Source organism: Quercus robur, chromosome 3, assembly GCF_932294415.1.
Source record: "Quercus robur chromosome 3, dhQueRobu3.1, whole genome shotgun sequence".
Lineage (NCBI taxonomy): Eukaryota > Viridiplantae > Streptophyta > Magnoliopsida > Fagales > Fagaceae > Quercus > Quercus robur.
This window is the reverse complement of record NC_065536.1, coordinates 60,160,393-60,173,862: the sequence shown is the minus strand read 5'-3', so window position 1 is coordinate 60,173,862 and position 13,470 is coordinate 60,160,393. Positions and strand designations below refer to the sequence as shown.

The 13,470-nt window shown below is 32.5% G+C and overlaps 1 long non-coding RNA gene across 1 annotated transcript; it reads right to left on the bottom strand.

The window, feature by feature from the left end:
• Nucleotides 1-8,758: 8,758 nt before the first annotated feature.
• Nucleotides 8,759-12,643, bottom strand: LOC126718661 (uncharacterized). Its single transcript, XR_007653005.1, has 4 exons — nt 12,212-12,643; nt 10,612-10,680; nt 10,300-10,540; nt 8,759-9,073 (listed from the first exon to the last, which is right to left on the bottom strand). It is a non-coding gene; the product is annotated as an uncharacterized LOC126718661 (long non-coding RNA).
• Nucleotides 12,644-13,470: the final 827 nt, after the last annotated feature.

Below are 13,470 nucleotides of genomic sequence, written 5' to 3'. Positions count from 1 at the left end.
AGAAAGAAAACCGAGATGAAAATTGAGAGCCGAGGAGAAATTTGAAGCAACAAAGCAAGCAGAACTTACGGGTGTCCTCACAAACAATCACCAAGACGCTTGGAAATCTTCTCGAGGAAGGACGTTTCGCAGAAACAACTACAAAAATGTGAAGGTCGGAAACGTTCTTGAATCTCTGGGCACTGGAGTTCTCTGGACTTCTTATGTGCTAGTAAAAAAGAAAAACAAGTCTCTTTAGGGCTTTATATAGCCAGGGGGAAAAAAGGAAATCACTCCCGCTCAAAAATTCTGGAAAGAATGTCAGCCGTTGGATAAGGGAGACATAAAGCCGCTTGGAGTAAATAATTGCGCCTCGTAAATTGTAGCGCGTCAAAAGTAACTGCCCCTACACGTGTGAATCAGGAGCTAATTAATTCTATTCTTTGTAATATCAAAACCCCGTTTTTCTCCTCGGAAGGAGATCAAAAACCAGAGTTTTGAGGGGCTATTGTGGGGACCGGCCCAAAATAACAGGCTGGCTGGGCCCTAGGCCCGTCCAAGGAGTCAGCGTGGCCCAAGCAATCCTTATTCAGGCCCACTGGGGGAAAGAGAATATGTCCGAGGAGTAATTTCTCCTCGGATACTGCAAATTCCAAAGCAAAAGTACATCCTAGCCACTACAATTAATCTTCCCAATACGTAAAATGGAAGGAAACCCAAAATATCTCAGCAAAGGCTGTCACCACCACATTAAATTCATTACAACTACTATCCTGGCCGCATTAATGAGGAGAATACCCCTGAACAGTGCTACCTTGGCTACCGCAACTCACAAAGAATTGAGAGGGGTGTCTGATGGGACAGGTGCTCAAGTGGGGGTTTGGATGATCAACAAGTGTAAAGCCCAGATGATATGAAAGGGCCTATATAATATGTAAAAGTCCCCCAAGAAAGGGGACGGTAAAAAAAAGAGAGGGAGAGAATACTGTAGAGAAGCCAAACTGCATTGATCAGTATCTATTAATCAAGTTGGCATTTTTGTTCTTGTTTAGGTATTCCCTGAACCCATGCATCAAACTGTTTAAACCAACTGAAACCGAGTTCTTCAACCCATACTCTACAAAAATTCATTGTGTGGGACCTTTTGGACCAAGACTTGAGCAACAAGGATTGAGCTACCAAATTGTTCTCCTACAATTAATAGTTTTTTATTTTATTTTATCTATTTTGATTGTATTGTATGTCCAATATTAAATATGAAATTTAATAATTATAATAGTTATTAATAGGTATTATTATGATTTTATTTTTATATAAAACTATTAAATATATAATTATGATAATTATTAATAGTTTTTTATTTTTATATAATATATATCTTCTATTTATTAAGAGGATTTAGAAAGTTAGTTATTATCTTTTTTACTTCAAAAATACCTCTAATTTAATTAACATATCCTTATTCCTAAAACATAAAAATGAGGTTAAAATCGTAAATTGATAAAAAAAAAAAACTACCCATATTTATAAAACTACCCCATGTTCTATAAAGCTTCCCACTACCCCATGTACACAACCAAAACTATACCCCTATGTTCCTATAAAAAAACTTCACCATGTTCTAAAAATAAAAAATAAACTACCCCAAGTTCCTCTCAAAAAAAAAAAAAAGTTCCTATTAAAAAAAAAAAAAAAAACCCTACAATTCTTAGAGTCTCATTGCACGTGTAAAGCGTGTGTGATAAGACTAGTGTATATATATATATTGACGTGTAAAATTGTGAACCTTAAAAACATATGTAATCCAACATCATTTTTACAGTATTTTCACCCTTAATCTAATACATGAAAATATTTTCAAAATACATAATCAGCAGGGGTGGCTTAATGTATTTGGGGGCCTAAGGCAAAAACTGAAATTGAGGCCTTTTATATATTTAAATATGATTTTAAAAAAATTTAAATTCAACTATCTTATTTTAGATGCAAAATTACCACTAATTAACATGAACCATGTAGATTTTTTTTTGAAAGTCTAGAGACAAAAAATTTGACAAAACTTTTCACACCTATTAATGTGACAGATTGATAATTTAATAGTGATAAGTAAAAAAGTAATGTTAGTGGTGGACTTAGATAAAAACTAGTAAAAGTTTGTCAACTCAATTTGTGAAAAATGTTGTTTTTTTTTTGTATTGCTCTTTTTTTTTGGTTTTTAGAAGTGTTATATTCACAATATTTTCATAACAAATCTTAGGTGTTAATTTGTTATTGGTTCTTGTAAGGACTCAATTTGTAACGACCCCAAACTGGTATTAGGTTCGTACGTTAAAGGCCCAAACAATAAAATTTGTAGAGCGTGGGCTGAAAGGCTAGACCTTGGTCACCGGACAAAGGTTAGTCATGGTGTTCAAGGTGGACGCACTGAGGTGAACTAAGTTTGTCCATGGATCTTGTCCATTGAACTTAATGTTTTTATTATTCCTTTCACTTTCTGGATACAATTATTTTCGCCCCCACTTTTTGGCGCATGAATCCTTACATTATATAGCCCTTCTCAGTTGATCTTGACCTTCCATCTGTCGATCAGGCAGATAACTACTCGAGTGCCTGTCCCATCAATCGTCTCCCCCCCCCCCCACTTTCTGTTAGTTGCAATAACTGAAGCCACACTATTCAGGGGTCTTTTCCCATCAATGTGGCTAGGACGTTTGTTGGCGCATTCAATGCGGAGGTGACGTCTTTTCCTTAAACTACTCCCACACTGTACCCCCGTGCGAGTCCCATTCTACTCGCCTTTCCTTCTGGGAGCGCTTTGGAGGTTGCCTTTGATAACGTGTCGTTTTTCCCTTTTAGGCCTTGGGATGCCGAGGACAGGGTCATCCTTGGCTGCATCTCTAGGCTATTTGGTCATCCTCGGCAACTACTCTCCTCGCGCGGGCCTTGGGCCCTAATGGAAAGTGGGCCGGGACCACAAATTCTCTGGCCCCACAGTTCTAATTTGAACTCATCACTGAAATTAATTTTTTATCATTAATAATGCCTTGTAACAACCTTTCTCTTAGGATTTATTTTGAAAGTGTTGTGAAAAATGACGTGGACGTAACATTTTTTTTTCTTTTTTTTTTTTTTCATTTGATAAAAAAATATTATTTTATTCATTGGCTAATACTTGGACTTAATTAATACTATTATAATATTTTTTTTAAACCCTATTGATTAAAATTTGGGGGCCTTTTTTCTACTTGGGGCCTTAGGTGACTGCATCAGTTGCTTTATATATAGAGACGGCACTGATAATCAGATACTAAAAATAATTAACTTCTCTGAAAAATCTTTGCAGAAAACATTTTAGAACAAAACCTTATGAGGGTCCCCCTCAAAAAAAAAAAAAAAAAAAATTCTTATGGGGGCGTTTGGCTTGCCGTGATGTTACATTACGTTGTACTATTACGTTATTGTAATCTTAATATAAGAATACAACATTACATTATTTAGAAAGGTGATGAGATTATATAATTTTAAATTATGATAATGTTAAAAAAAATAAAATAAACTAAAAATCTTAATGTCACATTATCATAATGCACATCACATTAAGAGCATATCACAACGAACTAAAATTTATTTACATAACTAATACTAGAAACAGTCCCACACGGATTGCACAAGTCACATCGAGAAATGGAATTGAATATATCTTTTTTTTTTTTTTTTTGGATTCAATGGAATTGAATATATCATATCATAAGAAAATAAGAGCATCACAGCAGGCTGGCTATCTCTAAATTTTGGAGAGAAAAGCCACTGTTCACCCCAAAAAACACCTCCAACAGCCTCTCCATCTCCAAATTCCTTTTTAGATTTGCTACAGTAGCTCTTAGACATGGAGAGCACTGTAGCAATCACTGTAGCTCCTCTAAACAATATCCTCACTTAAAATATTACCTGGTTGAATAAAAAATTACTTTTTTCTCTTTCTTCCTCACTCTCTTTCTCTCTTCTTTATCTCAATGGCTACAAAACGCAAAATACAATCCAAACACGAAAACAATTTTTCTCATAAACCAAATGAAATCAGAAAGAAAAAAAAAAAAGAAAAAAGAGAAAAGAGAGAGACTTGTTCATGAGCAAAAGAATTAATTCAGGCTGCGTTTGTTTTAGTGTAAAATATTTTCCGGGTGTAAAATATTTTCGGGAAATGAAAATATTTTCAAGTGTTTGGTTGCATTTCAAAAAATGCTTTGAAAAATATTTTTTGGTGTTTGGTTGTATTCTTGAAAATACTATAGAAAACACATTTTTTTTACTTGTTGCTCACATTTTCTCAGCTTCCAAACAAATATATAATATCATTTCTCAATAGATAAACACAAAAGAAACAAAACCCAACAAAAAAAAATTCATCAAATCCGGCAGTTGAGGGAAAAAGAGATAGATTGGCGGTCAAGAACGGCGGCACCGATGAGCTTTGGGTCAAGAACGAGATCGGTTTTGGATGGATCGGTCTTGGGTGGTGACGATCTAGGCGGTGCTAGGGTGCGACGATCTCGCCGGTGTTGGGGTATGACTCGCCGGTGCTTGGATGTGCGATCGAAGCTCTCGCCGGTGCTTGGATGTGCAATTGGAGCTCTTGCTACTTCTCTCTCTCTCCTATTTTCCTGGGGTGGAAATCAATTGAAGGTAAAATACAAGTGTAAAATATTTTACAGGGTTTTGGGGCATGATTTATAGTCAACGGAAATTATTTTCCGGGGCAACCCAAACACGCCGATTGGTGTAAAATATTTTCTGGAAACCTACTTCCGAAACAAACGCACCCTCAGTCTCAATAATCACAACTGATTAAAATATTTAATTTTCACTCAATAATCACAACGGTAACAACAGAACTATTCTTGATCTTTTCACTCAAAAATCTCTATTTCTTATCATTGTAGAGAGTGTAGAGAGAGCTAGAGAAAGAATGTGAGAGTTGGAGAGAGTGAAAGAGAGATCCGGAATGAACTAGAAAAAGAAAAAGAAGGGTAGATAGAGATGGGAATGGGATAAGTGTGTGGTGGAGAAAAAACCAAGAGAAAAAAGAAAAAGAAAAAAAAGAAAAGAAACATATGGATGTAATTAAGTTTGGAAAAATAATATAAAAAATAAGAAAAGGCAATTAAGAAATGCTACCATAATATTTTCACAATAAATTTTAAGTAATAGATTGTTATTAGCTAATATTGATGAGTAAAAAAATAATTTTAGTGGTGGATTTAAATTAGAATTAATAATAACTTTCTACATAAGATTTTGATGTGATTTTTGTGAAAGTATTGCGAAAAATATTGTGGATATAACATTTTTCATTGAAAAATATAATTGTTGGGAATGAATATAGGAAGAATAAATATCATAAAAAAGAATAAAAAATGAATGATGAAATAATATTTAAATGAGATAAAAAGTGTATTTTAAAAAATAAATAACAAAAGGTAAAATGTACTGTACACTCCCCAAACGGGCAAAAATTTGGAGAGATGCTCTGAAAGAGGGACAGGTGGTCGTGGAGCGCACACACAGCACAGCTCATTCTTGCTCTTAGTCAACTTTTCATTCTTTCTTTTTCTGCCTCTGAGAGAGATGTGTTTAAGATTTGTTTATGATAAAGAATTTGTTTTAGGCTTTTAAAACATATATTAAATAGGGATGCTTTACACCATGAATTTGGTTGGTTAAGATTTTAAATATTGGAGGCATGATTTGAATATGTGTGGGGACTTTGAAGAAGATGGGGGCCTTAGGTTGGTGTTTTAGTAATGGCGTATTTATTATTTAACTATTTATTTGCTGAAGATTATTTTTCCCTGTATTTTTGTAATGAAAATTTAATAATTGGAGTAGCTTTAAAAAAAAATTGTGTACCTCCAGTTTCTTCATGAACAACAATTACGTAGCAACCAATTAAAAATTTTAACTTTGGCCTCTAATTCCAAAATTTCATGAGGTGATTCAGCTTTAGTGTGACTTAAAAATGCAATTAAAATCAGTTTATTATCTAAAAGAATAAGCTTTTTAAAAAGTATCACTTCTTTCTAGGCATATTAGATATCTTTAAAAAAGTCTCAGCTTCCGGTAGGGCTTTTTACTTCTTAATAAGATTCTTAATCAAATTCAAACTTATAACTGGATGAAATAATACAGTACAAACAATATTTTTTTCTCAAAAAAAAAAAATTCTAAGAAAAAAAAAGAAAAAGAAGTTAAATATTATCTTTTCAAAGGAATTGTAACTACATTTTACGCATGAGAATGTATTATACCAAATTAATACTCAAGCAAAGCTAAAAAAAAATTAATACTCAAGTAATTAAAGTCTTAATTTTTTGTATACATTTTCAAGTGAAGGGGACAAGGATTTGAATCTTACATGTTTTCATTGAAAATATAATATTGTACCATTAAATGATAAGATTCTTGACGATTAAAGTTTTAATGGGTCTTTTGCTGAATTACTCTCTTCAATTGAAATAAATAATTTTTTTATAGATTGATAGTAAGGAAACTCAAGAAAGAGAAAGGTGGGGATTCAAACCACATATGTATAAAAGATGTCACTATTAATAAATAAATAAATTTAAAAGTATAAAGAAGGAAAAAACAAAACACTAAGTGAGTGTTTGGATACACCAGCGTCTGCATTGAAGCTGGCATTTGGTGTTTTGTGTAGGTCCCGTGCACTGTTTATGAAACCCGCAAATACGGATTTCAGCAATTTTTAAAAAAACTGGGTCCCATGACACTATTCACACATTTAAAAATTATTTTCCTACAGTGTTTTCAGTTTTCAATTTTCAGTAATAAGTGGTATCCAAACAGACCCTAAAAGAATTTATTGACACATTCAAGAGACGTATTTAAAATGAAAACCACTAATAAAGTGTAAATGTATTTCTAAGGAACTGTAACTACATTCTACACATGAAAATAATTTATATCAAATCAATACTCAAGTAATTAAAGTTTTATTATTTTTTTATATATATTTTCATGTGAGGATGGAGAGGATTTGAATCTTTCATGTCTTCATTCAAAATATCATATTATACCATTGAATGACAAGACTCTTGACAATTAAAGTTTTAATGGCTCTTTGCTTAATTGCTATCTCCAATTTAAGCAAGTAAATTCTATCCTATTATAAAATATACATAAGTAAATAAATAAAATTTTTAATATATAGATAGTAGGGAATGGAGAAGGTGAGATTTAAATTATAGATATCAATACCACCAAAGATGTCACTATTAGCAAATATATAAATTTTTTATAAAAAAATATATGTTTTTTTTTTTAATAATTTGATAGTTATAATGGGGAAATGAGAATTTAACACACGATAGTTATATATGTTGAAAATATTACAAGTAATCAACCAATTGAGTTATATAAGAGATTTTGTCAGTAAATAAATAAATTTGAAGTATAGAGAAGAAGGAAGAAAACAAAATATGTAAAGACCTGGTTCGCACATTCAAGAAACACATTTAAAAATGAAAACCACTGATAAAGTGATTGACAAAAATGAATATTGGTTCAAGGATTGTGGTTCGAGTAGTGGCTCTTTAGTTTAAAATGCTATGCCTACATAGATAGCCCCAAGAGCTTTGGTGGTTTCAAGTCATAGAATTCGGGTTCAAGTGGATAGGACAATAATACTGCATTGTATGAGCATTTTTTTTTATTCATAAAAAATATATATATATATTTATATATATATATATATATATATATATATTGGTTGGAAGTTCTCATTTAAATCCACGAATAATAATCAGAATGCTACTAATTGGAATTTAGCATTGGCCACTCATTGGAGATCTCGCCTTCTTGCCACCAAAAATTTAATAGATTCTTTCCAATCTTATTTTGCTAGGTGGTACTTATGCTGCTTAAAAAAAAAAAAAAAAAGGCATTTCTTACATTACCTTATTTATTTATTTATTTTTTGAGAATGCTTTCTTCCATTACCTTGATCTAACAAATATACGGTATGTTATATACCTTTTAAAGATCGAACAAAAGCTATTGATGACCAACTATAAAACTACCTGGACCTTTCTCCAAAAAAAAAAAAAAAAAAAATCTACCTGGACAAAATTTTTTTTTCTTGATTATGTTAGAACTACACTTCAAGGAGATGCCTTGCATTTGCTAAAGCAATGGAAAATATCAGAAGAAGGCAAAGCACAAAAAATTGCTTTCTTAAGTAATTTTCTTGAACATGACGAAATTCTAAGAGAATTTTCAAATATCAAATTAAACACCCAAAAGAAAAGGATAGCTCCCATTCAAAGACAATATCTGGTTAAAATCTTTTAGGATAATTATATAAAATCCTCAAAGTTCCATTTTAGTTCTAAACTAGTCGCTAACCCGTGCGATGCACGGGATTCTTAAAAAAAAAAAAAAAAAAAACAATATTGTAATTATCATTTGCTGCACTAAATCAAAATGTCTCAAGACTGACTAATCAAATAATAAAACTAAATGGAGAAGACCCAAGCATAACATAAAATCTTCACTAATTCAAATAATAAACATTGTCAAACCTAGTAAACAATGTGCTTGTGCCCAATAAAAAATTATAAAGACAAATAAGGGATAAAGAAATCCTGTATATCATCTCCATAAAAATACATACATGCTAAAAAGATTAATACCACTACCATAGGTCCATTGGCAATGAAGTTATTTTCATAGTTACATATATATTGTTAATAAACAAATAATCAAATTGCAATAATAATCACAATCTTATTTTCATAATAAATAAATAGAATACAGTTACCAATGTCAAATTTTTTTACTATGACTCAAAAAGAGTAGAGAAAGAACATAATACAACAAATCTGCATTATATAGAAGAGTACATCATATATTTATTCAACATAAAACATTGAGTTTTATAAATCTTCCTTGCTTGCTCACATTCCCAACCACGTCCCTTGTGCTAAGATACCATAGATATTGCTTTTTCAAAATCATGAAAAGACTTTGCCAATAAAGCCTTCTCCATGTCAAACCCTTTTGTTTTGTCTTGAAATAGTTCCTAGAAAACAGCTACTTTACCCAAGTTAGGGGCTTTGAGAACAAAAGAAGAATTATAGTATTTGAGAAAGTGCAATAACCACAATATATTGGTGTTATTTTCATATATAACAGATAACGAAATGTGGAAACACCATTACTAAACAAAACCTGTTCTTTAGACTCAGAAAGTATCATTAACAGGCAATTCTGTCAACTTCTTCTCTCTTTTCTTAAGGGAAAAAAAAATTGCTTTTCACCTACCATAGGCAAAAGGACCATAATCCAAAGCTCTACCCAAAATACAATTTAGGTTGGTTAAGGACAACCAATATGAGAATCAACTTTAAAATAATTAAATAAGAAATAAAGACCACCATAGCTCAATTTTTAAAGTAGCTTTCCTCACAGACACATGCACAAGAAATCACTATATCAAACACATAAAGAAACCCAAATGGGATTTCAAGAAAAATAAGACTACCCAGATTTAAACTAACCTCAAATGTATCAAAATCATCATTATTGATAACAGTGAAACTCAACTCTCAGGACTGGGAGTCTAAAGCAAGCAACTTCGTTCAGACAAAAGGTACATCTCTCAATAATGTGGATCTTTTTTTAGGTGAGGAATGAACTATGTGCCTTCCTTATCTTGACGTTTGTCAAGAAAACCATATTGGGTGAAATGGGTTGGTATCAGATTTGTCGGTTTTGTAAAAAAGTTCAGCTAAATTTAGCTAAGGAATTAAATCATTTCTACCTTTAACATAAGCTTCTCAGCGAGTTTTATGTGTGTGGATATAGTTAAGTATCTTTTTGAGGAAAGAGTGAGATAAGAGAATATAAATACATGTGCATTTATGAAAATTAATAAAAGGTGAAAACTTTTTGTGTGTGTGTGCAAGTGCTGCCATTGCTATTTTGCTAAGATTCCAAGTAGTGTGTAATGGGCTTAGCTTTGATTGAAAGTTATGCTCATGCCCACCAAATCTTTCTAACCTAGGACTTTGATTTTGATGATGTTTTAAAAAAAAGTTGAAGATTGAAGATACTAAGTAGACATTAAACATAAGTTATTCCCAATTAAAAAATTAAGTATAAGTTATTACACTTAAATGGCGGCCAACACAATTCAAAGCATACCACATCAATGATTATGTTTGTTCAACATTAAAACAATGCTAGAATGGAGGGGTATAAAACATTTGAAGCAAAATAGACAGAAGATTGAAAGCAATCACCAACCTTATTAGATCTTAGAATATCTATCAGTCCACCAATGAGCTTCTGATCAATGGCCATGTGATAAGGAGAGGACCTTGTAGCCTCCTCTAAAAGTCAAATGGATTGTCTATGCACGTGGCAGCTGTAAGCGGTGTATTCTCTCCAGTTTCTGCCAAGTACTTCGTCAACATGTTTGCACCATATTCCCAGCCAACGACCATCAATGTAATCCATGGCCTTGCCTTATTGATGAACTATATAGCTGTGGAGATATCATCACTGTCAGCAGCGGTAAATAATCTACAGAAAATAGAATAGTAAAGAAGCTCCTACCATCAGCACATTCAAAAGAAACCTGTATTAGACGATTCTCTTGTCCATGAACCTCCCATGCCCACACCACTGAATTTAAAAAAATATATATATTAAAAAACTGGTCAGTCCTAATTCACCCCACACATCTGGAATGCGATCCCTCATTGCTTGATGTGGTGCAATGAAAAACCATGCGAAGAAAAAGTCAGTAATAGGAACGAATCTAAGCTTCCATGGTTATACCAAAATTTAAAAAACAAACCTTACCATAACTAACAAATAAATTTTTTACATAAACAGCAAAGACAAAGTTGCAGAAGGAGGACATTGGAAAAGAAGCTGGGGTTTGCAACCAAACAAAGAATCAAACAAAACCCCTCAAAAATCTAGATGCTGCTCTTAAAGAAGATTCTTCTAAAATTTATTTTATTTTTTAAAAAAAAAAAGCAAGGTGTACAAATGATATTTTTTTGGCATGGTGTGTGTTACTGTGTTGTATATTTGTATTGTTTTCTATGCTAATGATTTAGTAGATCTGTGTTGAAAGAAATTGTTGGATGTTGATGAATAGTAGTCAAATTCTGTGGTCCTTACCACGTTGTTAAAAGAAGCTCAAAATGGCAGAAAAGAAAAAAGTTCACAATGTGGACTTTTAGCCACTCTATAACTCCTTTTTTTTTTCTTTTCTTTTTTCTCTGTTTTTTTTTTTTTTTTTTGGTTCTAAATTGATGAATTAGAGAGAATATGGTATTATTTGAGTTCAATAGGTTCAATTATAGGCTTCTAAATATGTTCAAGTTATTTTGGATTTGAATTGTAACATGGAACTAATAAACTACTTCTACTACTACTTTGGGCTTGGCTTTTTCTCAAACACCTTCTATATGTAAAGCAGCAAATAGGTTTAAGTCTCTACCAAGTGAGCAAAAACAACCTTACCATGTGGCTGAGGACCATTCTAAGTAGTAGGAAGTAAATAGAAGTAAACAAACCAAAATTGATGGCCTTTTTGTAAAAGAACCAAGATGCAAACTAACACTAAAGTTGACATTCATCCGGTATTAATGTGTGTGTGTGTATATATATATATATATATTATCACAGACCACACATTATCAATTTATCATCAATAATAAGATCAAATTCAAAATCCCAAAATCAAGGCCTTCAAAATAGAAAGGAACCTGAATACCTAATTTCCCACACAACAGTAGCTACTTCATTAACTGAGTCAAAGACAACAACCCAAACTATCCAAACCCCAATTTTGGTTCAAAAATGAGATGGAAAAATAAATTTCCACCTCTAATCACCAAAACCTATAAAAAAAATAAAAAATAAACAAATAAATAAACACCCTTTTAATGCCAGCAAACCAAAGGCCAACCATTCAACCACAGCAACCCAAAACACCAAAGCAGAAGAACCACAAAAAAAAAATTCCATGAACAATTGAAGCAGAGAGAGAACGGTATATAGGAAGTAATAACTGGGTAGATAGATTTTCAATTGAAGAGCAAATCAGAATTCTTACCTCAACAAATATGGTGAAAAAATTCAAAAACCCAAACCAAACAAACCTTAACTCACACATAGAGAGAAATTTACAGAGTTATACCTCTTCGATATGAGCGAAGCAGCTGAGGAGGTAATTCTCTTAATCCTTTTAGGGTATTTGACATCCAAAGCTTTTTCCAGCGAACATCAGTTTATGGTTGGCATATCAGTGAGTTGGGTTGCAAGATGGTAGGCAGATTCAACGGAGAATTTTCCATTGAGGTTCGGTAACCGTATAAGCTTGTATGGTTTTGGAGTGGGAGGATAGGGAGAGGAGATTTTGCGATTTGGGGGAAGGAAAAAAAGTGGAGAAGAGATGTGTTTTGAGTTTTCGATTTTCAGAGTTGGGGAGAATAGTTATAGGGTTTGGTTTTCAGAATTGGGGAGAAATTTTAGCTGAAATTTTCGGGTATGAATGAGAGGTAGAAGCGTTACCCAATACGTTTGGGGAGAAATTTTAGCTGAAATTTTCGGGTATGAATGAGAGATAGAAGCGTTACCCAATAAGTTTTAGTATTTTATTTATTTATTTTTAGTTAAAAATATATTTTTTTAATAATGCTGTCGTGTAAAATTGTGGAGAAGACAAAGGCTTCGATTTTATATATATATATATATATATATAGATTAAATTGGAGTGCATAAATATCAACCTAAGTATAATTTCAAAATTATTGTAATTTTTTTTTAATAATTCAATTTTACAAGTGGGATGGGCTTAATCTTAATCACCTATGAAGAAGTTGGGCTATGTGTTTCGCCTTGAGTTTACAAATGAATGACACCAAAATAGATTGGGCTCTTAACAGGCCTAAGGATAGAAAAGTTTCTGGGCGTAAAGCAGCTACTGATTTTTAGTGATTCATAAGCTAAAGATGGTTAAGTTGGAAAATATAGTACGAGGAAAAGGGAGAACTTGAAGAAAAATCTCAGGGTCATCTCAATTCTCAAGGCTGATGAAGGTGTTTGTAGAAGTCAAAGTAGAGTTAATCCCCATATATCAAAATCAGAAGGCAGATCATAAGCTCATGCGACTAACTTTCATGGCAAAAGAGTTTATCCAACCTAAATAGAATGCTTGGCCTCGTCGATTATTACAGAAACCGAGCAAACCAAGTAAAATGGGTCCTAGTAGGAAACAAGAGGTTTGCTCAGCGTAGAGATATGAGCGAAAAACAATGAAACTTCTCAACAAGACGATGGATTAGGCTCGGCCCATTATTGACTTCCTTCGATTGAGAGGGGGAGTATGAACAAAAGAAATTCATAAAAATCCAAAATAACATTTATTTAGTGATTCTTTTGGCTAGATTTTGTCTA